General features: G+C 41.4%; 1 long non-coding RNA gene across 2 annotated transcripts in view; it reads left to right on the top strand.

Moving 5' to 3' along the window:
- The first annotated feature begins 1548 nt into the window (after nucleotides 1-1548).
- LOC147650123 (uncharacterized) overlaps nucleotides 1549-12732 on the top strand; it is a 34493-nt gene continuing 23309 nt past the window's right edge. The window contains exons 1-4 of one of the 2 annotated variants that reach the window (XR_015276888.1): nucleotides 1549-1647; nucleotides 3246-3376; nucleotides 6542-6887; nucleotides 11278-11337. This is a non-coding gene — a long non-coding RNA (uncharacterized LOC147650123). Of the gene's footprint in view, nucleotides 1648-3245; nucleotides 3377-6541; nucleotides 6888-11277; nucleotides 11338-12732 lie in introns of those variants that run through there. The other variant, XR_015276889.1, reaches the window with a different exon arrangement.

Here is a 12732-nt window from a genome sequence, read left to right as displayed (position 1 = left end):
AAAGGAGGAGCTTGACAAATCCAGTAGATTTCTTTTATACATTCTTCAAGTTAAGTGTTGGCACAACAATGTGGAAATGGTGCACAGTCAGTATCACAAGGACTGGGACTTCTCTTGCTGTGGTGTAACATTTTATAATGAGATGGTCTTTACTCACTGTCTGAGCATTATTCTTGTACAGTATACAAGGAAATGGTGGATTTCCAGCTGATTTCCATTTTTGTGACTGTTCCAAGAAATTTTCTTGAATTGTCATCTTAACATTCCTGCCATCCTCTCCTTTGTATCCAAACTAGTCTCTTCCTTGTCTTTCAAATCTTTTTGCTGACTGCTGAGTCTGGATCAAGGAAACATGTCTGCTGTCTGTCGTCACATTCCTGGAGATCTTTGCCATGATTACTTTTTTGCTAGTTACACGAATTCGGTTATTTAACAATCTCACAACTATACTGCAAAGATAACTGACAAAAAATTAACAGATGGGTGTGTAATTGCTGTTGTGAGGAAGCCTCTCTGTCTCTCAGCCATAGCTGTGTTGTCTCCATTGTACAGATGAGAAAGATGACACACAGAACAACATGAATCTGTGGTTTAATCCTCTTGCTTTCAGGAGCAATGAAACCCACTGATGGTACAGCGTGCTCTGCTTATTACTACTTCAGTCTCACTGAACCAGAAATAGAAACCTGGGGTGCTGCAGCATGTGATGATTAAGTTACATTAGCAGAAGGTGGTGAGCAAATAGGCAAGGACCTAAAGACATAAAGCTAGTGCTGTTAATCACTTCCAGAGACATTAAAATCAGAATATTAAAGCTGGAGTAACATGTTATAACTACTTAAAGGTCAGTGCTTAAGCTGATAGGAAGGCACTGTGGCAGCATGGCTAACAGCAGTGGTGTGCAGCATCGTGGAAGGAGCAAACACAGTTTCCTCTGGTGGTGATGGGAAGGTCCAAAAAGGAGACACAGACTCCGTAGTCTTAAGGCCTTTCTAAAGTAGGAAAAATGAAATGGAAAGCATTTTCCTTTGGTACAAACAGAAGCCCCTTTTGCTGTGTTTCTCCCTGAATGCCAGCTCACTCCATGCAGCCCCTTATGGGTGACTGAATTATGCCTGACAGGTTATGTATGGCTCTAGCAGTAACTTCCACTCAGTTTAATATCTTGGGGTTTTTTTGCTTAAGAAACTGGATGTGCATTTGAAAGCAATTTGCATTAATACAGTATGTCTTCAGGCAAACATCATTCCCTGTTTTAAACAGCTTTTAAACAGCCCAGCTATTGTTTGAAGTCAGTCGCAGAAACAGCTGGGCTCTGTCTGGCGTTAGGGGTGTGAGCATTACAAAATGGGAAAGCATTTTTGGACACTTTTGGTTCAATCTGTTTTCACTTTGAATTGGCACTTGGCAGTGAAGAATTTAGTTTCTATCTCCTTTGGTAGCTGACTGTTTGAGTTGCCTCTCTGAATTATTTCAGTTTTAGCTTTTGGGGTTATTTTTTTTTCCCCCAGATTTAGCTGTTGTTGGTTCTATCCCTGCTTTGTCCACATAACAACATTTGCAGCTAATGGGAGGAATGCAAAGGAGTGACACTGCTGACTGCTTTGATAAAAAAGAGACTTGCTTTTATTACCAACTAATTAAATGGTAGGTAGCAGCTAATGGTAATTATAATTAAGCTTGGAACTGACATCTTTTTTCTGGAAGAGCTGTAAAATGAGAGAACTAAGCTAAAGCCCCCTTATGGCAAAGGTGATTTTTTGTTCTGTTATAGGAACTGATCAGCTGTTTCACTGTTGTAAAGCTGTTTATAGTTGGTATTTGCCAATCCCATTTTAAATGTCCTGCTGCTTGAAGGGAGTTGTTTATTCTTCCATCATTTTAGCTTTACTGACTGTGAATTGAAATGGTTTAATTTTACATGAGCTGTACCCTCTAGGCCATGCCCTCTGACAAAATTTTTGCAGTTTTGCTTCAGTAAAATTTGTGGGATAATAAATGTCATAATGGTGTCGAGGTAAGAGTGTATTCCATCCTTGCAGAGGTGTGAGTTTATAGTAAATTCAGTTGGACAGTGAATTCATTCTAGTTAGACACAAAGAGAGCTGCATCTTCATTTGGGACAACCTTCCAAAGAATGATGCACAACCAACAAACCCCACCTTTTACCATCAGGCAATGCAGCTGTAGTTTGGATCTAAAGTGTTATTATCCAGTTTTCCTCGCAGTGCCTGTGAGGGATGCAGGGGTGTGCAGGGTGCTGCTGTTCCTTGCAGCCAGGAGGGAGCTGCAGTTCCTGCCAGGGCTGTCCCTCTGCTGTGCTTCGGGAGCTTCCTCCCTCTCAGAAGCAGCTGATGGGTGGAAACAATAAAACTGCTTTCCCCATCTGGTGATGAAGACTGACAGTTCGTAGGGGATGAGTCAAAGGTCGCTGATGAGAAGATCCATCCAGATAATTGCTGTAATTGCACCCTGAGGATGCAGCTCCTCTCACAGAGCATCAGACAGTGACTGCTGGTAAATCTATACTTGGCAGTGAACTTCATCCCATGCCTTAAATCAAAAAAGTTCCTTCATGAGATATAAATGGAGATTTATTTTGATTTTTTTTCTCCTCAGTCCAGCCATGTTTTCTCCTGTTGGCAGGTGAAAAGGAAATAGTCGCATTCTGAAACAGGGAAGTAATTGTGATTTAAACATAAAATTACTATTTAGTGTTAAACCCTTTGATGAATACACAAGCTGTTGTTACTTCACAACAAATATCAATAAGCAGCATGAATGAGTATACATAATTCATAATATTTAACTTGAAAGTGCATCTTTTTCTTACAGTGATTGATTAATTTTTCTTGAGTTTGTCCAGTGACTTCATCACAATTTAATACAAAAAGCTTTTCTGTTGGAGAGTGAACAGTAACATGACACATTAAATATTACAAAATTAGCTTTTCTCCCACCCCTTTGCAAGGCCCAGAAGTCCAAAAGCTTTGTGGTTGCATTGCTGAATGAAACTAGGGAAATAACACCATTATCAATTAGTCAGCCCTTAGCACTTAGGACTTTATTATATGAAGAATAAGAAATATTCAATCGAGGTTATGCTCAGTAAGGAGGAATTGAAAAGGAAGGAACTAACTGAAATACAATGATCAGAATGTGTTTTTTTTTAACCTCAAACTGTTTTAATGTTGTGTGTAACACACAGCACTTCCTATTTTAATTGACTGTTTCTTTGCCCATAGGGGAATTTTTCTTTTACCAGAGAGGCCCAAGGGATGGGAAGCAAAAGGTTTGTTTTTGCAAGAAGTTGCAGTGCTTGTTTTCTGTCAAAGCTCCACAAAGGATGGTGATTACCCCAGCACTGGTGGGGAAGGTGAGTGAGCATGCAGCATTACACAGGAGCCTGTTCTGAGCAGGATTTATTCCCCTCTCGGGCTGTGGGTGCCCTGTATCACTTTTCTGTGGTTACAGAAGCTGGCAGGATGAAGAAGTGCAGGGGTAACTTGGTGCTGCTCTGAACAAAGGCTGGTTCCTCTCTGATGCTCCCTGGGCCAGTTTGCAGGTCCAGGCTTGTTCCTTTAGACCCACACTGACACAGAGGCAGGGGCAGAAGAACATTTTTGGGAAACTGCTTTAGTGGTTTTTAATCTGTTGTTATTTCCTCCTTCCTGCATTTTTCTATATTGATTCCAAGCAAGTGTGATAGGGAAGAGCTGTCTCTAAACTACACCCCAGCGTGGGGAAAACAACAAAGCTTTGCTCTCCTGTTGCAATTTATCCAGTCAGGTTTCTTTTTTATTCAGGGAAATTTCTGGGGTTTTCCACACTGATAAAAGCTGTGCTGTCAGAGACATAATGGTTTTGCATCGTATACCTCTCATGCAAGTAGTAATTTAAACTTGTCTTTACTATTATGAAATAAGTAGGTAGTAGCGTGGTCTTGTGCCAACACAGATTAGTACATTTATAATTAGATTAGTACAAATTGTTTATAGATTTCAGACTCTACTTAGCCCAGTGGAATATGCATGCAATGTGTAAAATTGCTTTATTTCGTGGAATTCCTTTGCAGTAACAAATGTGTAGTTCAGAATAGAATTTTACATTTTTTACATTAGTTCAATAACAACTATAATCTGATACTGTGGTCATTTGGTTTTTGCATTTTGCCATTTATTCATCTAAACAGAAAGCAGCATCTTGTGCCTGCCAGAGATCTTGGTATTTATCTATGATTCATTCAGTGTCTATAAGTCAAATGTACTCTTGAAAGTTTCCCTGAAGCTCTTGCTCGTGGGAAACCAACAGCCTTACACCAAACATATCTGTCACTACTAAAAGCTATTTGATAAGAGACTTGGGAAAAAAATCTTCTTAAAATACAGCAGGAGAGTATCTGCAAAAACCAGAGCTCTGGAGTCAACTGCTGCACAGGAGCTCTGGCAGCTATTTTTGCTGGGAGTGCTTTGGGTAGAAGACAAACATGGTCAAATTAGCTAAAATGCTGGAAGTTCAGTCAAGGATACTGCCTTAAATAGTTCACCCAGAAAAGGACAAGGCTTTCTTAGGGCAGCCCCTTCAGAATTCCAATGGTGGTTGAAATTTCTAAAAAGTAAATATCAAATATAGTAATTTTTCTGTGAATTTGTTTTACGAGAGATTATTGGAATATTTGGGGGTCAAATTCAACCTTCCTAACTATGAAATACTCACTAGAAAAAATATATATCTGAGAGTAGACCTTGATTAATATTGTTGTTTTCCTATTCTTGGCTGTATTTTTTTGCCATTCATGGCTATAGGTCACATAGCTGGCGGAAAAAAAAGTATGGAAACAAGATGCTAAAATTTAAAGGAAAATGTGTTCACTGTCAACCTCCTTTTACTATGCAGTGTTTTTTACTTCTTGCCAAATATCTGCTATTTGACCTCTCTGGGCTATGCTAATATTGACCTAAAGAGCACAGGAGATTATCTTTCAATGTAGGAATAAATTCAATATTTACTCATAAATATTTTTCATAGAGCCACAGAATACCAGGTTGGAAAAGACCTCAGGGATCATATGACTGAACCTTTCTAGGCAAAATCACAGCCTTGACAGGATGGCCCAGCATCCAGTCCAGCTGAACCTTAAAAGTCTCCAGCACTGGGGAGTCCCCTGGGGAGATTTTTCTGTAGAAGATTTTCCCTGTAAAAAGGGAATTTCCATCTTCTTTGTAGCCTGGGAGGAGGTCTCCCTAAGCCTTCTTTTCTCAAGGCTGAGCAACCCCAGTTCTCTCAACCTTTCCTCACAGGTTCCTTCCCAATTCTTTGATCATCTTTGTGATCCTTCTCTGGACTATCTCCAGCCTTTCCACATCTTTTTTTGCATTGCAGGGACCAAAACTGACCCCGTTATTCCATGTGAGGCCTGGCAAGTGCTGGATTGAGTGGGATGATGATTTTATCTCTGCTGGTGATGCCCTGGTTGGAGCAGCCCAGCATCCTGTTGGCTCTCTGCCACAGCAGCTCCCTGATCACTCATAATGAGCTTTTTGCCCCCCAGGTCCCTTTGCACAGAAGGAAAAGCCCTCAGTTCCTGGCTTATTCCTGGTTTTCACCTACACCACCACTGCAGGCACACCTGACACTGCAGATATCCAGCCTGTCCCCTTCTCTCATCTCAAATCCCTTCAGCTGCCACAAAAGCTTTGTGGAAGTTGCAGTCCCTCCCCAAATGCCGAATGTGTGGGTGCCACCCCCATCTGTTAATTAACATTTGCAAGCACAGACCGCTTTCTGATCATGTGGGCAGAGGGTGCCTGTACCCATCCCACTTCTAGGAAAGATTAATTCCCCGAATGCCAGAAGTGGGAATAATGGAGTGGATCATGTGGGGTTGTGGTGGTCTCAGCAAAGGGTTAACAGGGGCTGTGCACAGCCAGCCCCTCACTGCCTCTGCTGAAGGAACATTAATTATAGAGAGCCCAAAGAATTCAGAGCTAAAAAGCCTGAGTAGTATTTAAAACCAAGACAGTCAAATAACCGGTTGGATTTGATCTCTAATAAATTACTGTGGTCTGATGGTGAAATTCAGCGAGAGGGTGACAGTCAGATGGGGAGGTTGGCAGCAAAAGTTTTAAAAATAAATAGTCTTAAATTGCAGGAAATTACAGCAAGCAGCTCCTTGGAGTTATTTTTCTGCACGCATTGTGCATCTGAGGAGGCAGGCAGCCTGCTGGCAAGCTTTTGACCTTTTGTGTGAGAAATAAAATATGCAGGTGCAATAGTGTGAGTGCACAACGGGGGACAGTGACTTTCAGCTGCGGCTTTGAGCACTGGGGGCCCTGCAGGGCGGCCAGGAGTGCTCCAGATCAGCTCCACTAAAGCTGAGAGCCACACAGGGAGAGGCTGTGGCTGTAAAGGATTGCAGAATTTGTGTGTTTCCTACAAATACCCTTGTACTCCAAATCTGTAAATCAGCCGATGGAAGATGTGTGTTAAATGATCTGGCTGAGAACTGATCTGCTTCTCGTGTTCCCTGTTTATGTTTCAGTCTGGAGAAACCCTCAGAGCAGCTGAGTTTAGTTTGATGACATTGCTGCCACCGTGCTCTGACTCCCAGTTCCTTGGCTGAAAGGAAATCCAAACCTGCATGGCCTTCTTCCCATTGTAATTACATTCCAAATTCTTAAACCCTCTAAGTAAATGTGAATTAGAAAGGATGATTTTAAATGTGATGAAGGTGCTGTAGGTAAAAAGATGGCAGTGATTGGGAATGTCACCTCTGCAGTGGCTGGAGGAACAAGTCCTCTCCATTCTCCCTCTGCAACAGAAGTGATGAACCCTGGATCTCTGTGGACAAAAGGAGCTGCTCCACTCAGATATTCAGTGTTTACCAGGTCAGTGTTCATACAGACAAAACTGAGGCATTCCAATCATTCAGTTCTCACAGTTTCATGTTGCTGTTACTGTTCCAATGTTTGTCAGTTGTTTGGGCAAGAAAAATCACCAGCTTTTACTGGGGGAAAAACCCCCACGCTGTCCCAAACATTTCCCTGTCTTTATAAATCATAGAGGAACTTGCACTGAGGATTATGGATCCAAAGTTTTACCTACTGATAGACCACATTTAGAACCAAGTTTTAGCTCCATGTTCTTATCAAAATATTGTTTTTAAAAAATTGAAGGATACATTCTTGGAAGCTTAAATAACCTCCACAGATAAATTTATATCCATGTAGGTTTTATAACTAAACCCAGTTCTAACTATTATCTGCTGGTGGCACCATTACACCAGAGGAATTTATTCAAGTTTAAAATGAAAAACTGCTACAGAGTACACCTCTCAATCTGATTTAATGGGATTATTTTCTTTTATTTCTTCATAGTTTGGTGTCAATTAAACTAAGTCATTTTGTTTCCATGGGGTCTTTGTGGGTGAGTTATAAAGACATGAGCTTCATAAGGAGCCTAATGGTGATGTACCAGGGAAGAAAATTGTCTGACAGTGTCACCTAAAGTAAGTGATCTTTTATGCAATCACACCCTGTTTTTTCTCTGTGCATCAGAGGCAGCTCCAAACTGAGCTTTATTCCCCCCCTTTTTTTTATTCTTTCAGCAATCTTGACTAAATAAATTTAAAAGCCAACTTAGATCATGTTTCATCCTTCAGATGCTGAAGATTAATCTTTGAACTTGATTTTTCTAATTGTAAATGGGTAGGAACAGGTACATTAATTTTTTGTCTGTGGGATAATCACACAGAAACCCTTTTTTTTTTAGTTGGCAGTTAAATACAGCTTATTTTGTTTTCTTCAACCTTATACTGTCCTAATCTTTCTTGTGATTTCCTAGATCTTTCCATTATTGATATATATTGCTGCATAACTGTGCAAGCCACTTATATACTACAGAGCATAGTGCAATTTGATTTTTCCTGTGGATAGGAGAGCAATCACTTCCAACAGTATTTTTCCACGCAGATTTCTTCTAGAAAACTTCAGTTTTTAGCTTAAAGTTATGCAGATTGAAAATTTTGAGTAGTTACGTAAATTCATCTGTGTCTTCCCTGGGAGACACGAGCACTTCTAATTAAATATATAATTGATTTTATTAGTTCTGTTTTTCTTGCAAGGAACAGATTTCTGCAGTCTTCTCAAAAATGGGAGTCACACTACACTTCAGTCCATTGTCCATGGCCCATGATCCTGTAAAATTCAGTTTAGAAATCCCCTTATAAAACCTGGTATTTTTCTGACTTTTTCCCAATATTAGAAAACACAAATTCCCCCCCCTCCCATGTTACCCTCTCCCTCCCCTGGTTAATGTTGCTTTATATCTGGGCAGAAGTAATTTGTGCAAGACACATTACTTATAGGACAGTGCCTAAAAATACATCAAAAGGTCACTGCACAGCAGACAGAACGCAGCACTTGTCCCAGCCACTCGCACTGAGAACGACAGGTCTTTGTTAATATTAATTGTGCATATTTTAAACAGTGCCTGCTTTAAAAATACATTGCCCAGAAGTGCAGCAATGAGCATTTTGTGAGCCCTGGGACTGGAAAACGGGGGTCAGCTCTTCACTGATGATTTTAGGCAGAAGTGTTTGCTGTTCTTATTGGCTTCCAGGTTTGTGAATTGTGCACCTGCTTGCAGGAAAGTGGGGTAAATTTTTCTAAAAACACCAGTGAAATTAAGAATAACAAAGATGTAGAAAGTACCAAGATTCAGAGCTGATGATTTGCACAAACTGTGTGCATTTTTTGCATTGAATTCACTGTGATTGTGTTTATAATAGTAAGTGTGTACAGAGAACATGGGAAAAGCTCTGCTGGGAGAGCAAGGCCAGGTTCCCTCTGAGCTCAGGAGGAGCTGAGCTGCTCTGAGAAGGTGGAGCAGAGGTCCTGGGCTGACCCAGAATCCACCCAGGGATTGTCCCCAGGGGCATCTTCTTCCTTCCAGCTGGTGATGTGGCACAGAAAAGGAGCTGCTGACACACAATCACACACAGTCACCTCTTGTGCCATCCCTTCTTGGGAGCCCAGGCAAAACCAAAAGGTGTGATTCTCTCCTCAGGTGCACATTAGCCAGGAATGATGTTTTTTACTAAAACCACAGACTCTGAGTCTTTATCCAGAGAAAAGGCTGTAACTTTTGAAAGCCTCTATCAACATTAAACAACCAAACCCTGGCACCTGGACACTGTTCCCATCAAGGCCCTCTCACTTGAGCACAGTTGGTTTGTTTTGTAATTTATCCTTAATAAGAAAATGTTGAAAATATCTAATTCTGGCTGGGCATCCAAGGCAGTGGAGCTGTACAGGGACAGAGTTGTTTATAATGTGATTGTGCTGTGTGGCAATTTACAACCCAAATTTATGTTGCTATTGAGTATGGCCTTTTTTTTCTTTTGAAAACTCCTATATAAGTGTGTTTACAATGGTAATTATTCACACAGAGTTAGAAGCAAAAAGAATGCAAGTGTGGTGAAAGCAACAGCAGCACAAGGAAGGTGATGCTGTGTAGGTAAAGTCATTTCAGAGCTTCATCAAATGTTAAGCTGATGAAGATGAACATTAATTCTCTTTTGGAAGAAAGATTGAGGTAGAACAGATGGGTTGGTTGCCAAGAAAATGCTTTGAAAGGAAGTAATGTGCATGTTGACATTTCCTGCTTTTGCATAATTATTTTTTGAATAACTTCTGTAATTGCCTTGAGTGGAATTATTGTGTTCATTAGTGAGGTATGAAGACAAGCATTTCCAGCATCTCAGAAGGGCTGCCTTGTGCTGTACCTCTGTTTTCTTGCATCTCACCATCCCAACACACGCTTTTATTTTGTTTTTGACAAAGCAATATGCCATCACTCAAACGAAAATCAAACAGCATCTTTTTCTTGCCATGTGTGCACCTTGTTCCACCTGGAGGGGTTAAACGGGAGTAGGACTTTGCTCACCTTCCCAAGGCTGCCCACTTGGCATGGAAAATCACAGACCTTGCCCACCCAGGGCACGAGGTTCATCCTCCTCTGAGTGCAATTACAATTTGTTGGCTCACCATCGAATCCACAAAGCAGGTTTTGGAACAGAGGATGTTGGGAGGTTGAAGGCCGAGGAATATTTTCCCCCCTGGCCCCTCTCAGTATCTGTCCATGTCCTGTGTGCTGGGGATCTTCTTTTTCCCTGTGAAAATCCCAGTTTCCTCCCTCCTCACCCCATCCCAAGCATCCTCTGCCAACAGCGTTCTGCTGCCTCCTTTTCCAGTTTCCCTGACCATGTTCTGTGTGTGGAGATGCTGATGGGCAGCAGCACCTGCTGCTCCAGCCGGAGGGTGATTCCTGCCAGCCGTGCCCTGGGCTTGCCCTCTCTCTGTTCCTGTCAGGTCTTTGCCTTCCACAAACTGCCCATAATTAATTAATATGGTGATAATTAAATCTCCCCTGCACCAGGCAGTGCAGCAAGAGCCCTCCTTGCCCATGCAGCTCTAAGGATGCTGTGATCACCTGCCGGCTCCACAATGCCCGGCACCACCTATTTGTTCCCAACGAGCAGTTTCAGCAGCTGTCAGATGCTAATGAAATGTTTCAGCTGCTGAAACAACCTGTGCCCTGTGCAAACCGGGGGGCACATCATGGAAATGGGCATAAATATTTATAACTATTCATAATGGCACTAACAAAACCAAAAGTGCGAGTGCAGTTATCAGAGCTCCAGCGTGGATGTGTTGTGATGGGTTTAGAGCGATGAATGCAGCCTGGATGTTTTGAAATAATGCTGTTCTTTTTAGAGTTGTGAGAAAAAAAAGTCACTAAAGGTAGTGGGATTGCAGGGTAAGAGCAGGATTTGTGCTCCTGGATGATGTAGGCAGTTTTGGAATTGGGCAATGCTGTCTGTTGTGGGTGATGCACTGACACTTGCTCCTGAAAGAAAAGAGTTGCTGTGTTTGCTCATTTTGTTTGCATCTCTCTTCTGAACCTGCTTATGAAGAATTAAAAACTTCTCACCAGATCTGTGCTAGATGTTTCTGGAACACAATCCCACAGACGGAGTTCAGTGTTTTACTTTCTAAAATAATTAATATCAAGAATAGCAATGTATCTGATTTAATCAAGAGTTGATAATTTCCCACCTTTCAGCACCCCAAAGTCTAAAATCTTTGACATCAGCATAGAAATGTTAGTCAGTCTCTTTAGACAGACTGCTTTACAAACTAGTTCTGTCAATGTGTCTGCATTGGGACTTTTAAAAAATAATTTTGTTTGTAATGCGCTTTTACTTTTTTTCTTCAGATTCAGGATAGCCCTGCTGAGAGAGGACAAGGATGATGTTCCTCTTGAAACCCTGTGTTGGTAGGTCCCCCTAAGGCACATCAGAATCCAGTGATACCTATTTGCTCATATATCTCTGCCACATCAATAACTTTCGAAGTCTGTGAAGTGTTTTTAATCAGTGTTCTGTAAAAGAAATTTATCTGGGGGAGTCTAATAATGTGTCTTTATACATCCCTTTCCTCTTCTGCCCAGAGTGAAGTTTACCATTAAAATTCACTGAAAGGCTGCTGTTTCAGGATTGCATAAAAAGGTGCAGAGCTGGGCAGGGATTAAAAAACCAATTTTGAAAACTGTTGGAATGCAACTGATTTTAGTCATGGAATCTTCAGTGGGAAAAATCCCTGCTGTGGTCTGGTTCTTATACACAGTGATTCTACTAAATACTGCTAGAAACAGATAGGATTCAATTTGAGTGAGACTGACCATATGGGAAATATTTCTTGGGTATGTGGGAACTAGACAGGCTCCATAAAGACATCCAGCTGATAAGCTACATCTGAATCTGAAAATAATCATAAATTGGTGGTGTTACCTTGAACTATTACCCATATAGCCTGGGTGTGTATATTTTTCTGGGGAAGAAGTCTTGTGAAAATAAAGTTAATTCAGTGTCTCAGATAAAGAATGATGTTTTAGTTGGAAATTGTTGTGATAATAGTTGCACAAAAGGTTCCAAATATTCTGCAGCTTGGTATGAATAAAATGTTCAAAGGTACAGGTGATGTTCCTGAGCCATCAAAGGGTTTTCCACTGCCACCACAGTGTTTTATTAAAATGAAGAGAAAAGATAAAAAACAAAGCTCTGTGCTAATCTTTTGCTTTGTTGCTTAAGGGACATTTCAGTATAAAGTAGCAATTTCCATATCATTTGAATAGCAGTTGCAAGCCATTGATGTTTAAAGTAAAATGTGCAACTCCTGTAATCAGCAAAAGAGATGCAAATGTCTCGTCTGACTCCAAGTGCAGCTCCCTGCTTGCTGCCTCAATTAGATTTAGAGTGGAAAACACGATCAGATAATGAAAATCATGGGAGCTCCTCTTTCATCTCTTGGCTGCTCTCAGTTTGTTCAGGAGTTGGAGGGAGCTGGATGCCGGCAGCATCTGGAGGTGGGAAGGGATGTGATCCCCCCTCTGCCCTCTCCCCTGGCCCTGCCCCTGGGGACAGCAGTGGCCTTTTAGTTCTGTTTATGCCTGGTGCCCTCCCTGTGCAAGCCTCTGCACATTTTTGTAAATAAGTGACCACAAAAATAAATGACATTTAGCATTTAGATGCCAGGCCAGTGGTTTTGGTGCAGGGAGCAGCGCAGCAGGTTGGATAAAACCCCACTGAGCTCCCTGAGTTCTGCCATCCCAGGCTTTAGGTAGCTGGAGCCATTCCTCAGAGGGCTTTTTAACTCTAAAAATAACCTGTAA

Source organism: Cyanistes caeruleus, chromosome 16 (genome assembly GCF_971803275.1).
Source record: "Cyanistes caeruleus chromosome 16, bCyaCae1.hap1.1, whole genome shotgun sequence".
In the NCBI taxonomy this organism is placed as follows: domain Eukaryota; kingdom Metazoa; phylum Chordata; class Aves; order Passeriformes; family Paridae; genus Cyanistes; species Cyanistes caeruleus.
This window is presented reverse-complemented; position numbering and strand designations above follow the sequence as displayed.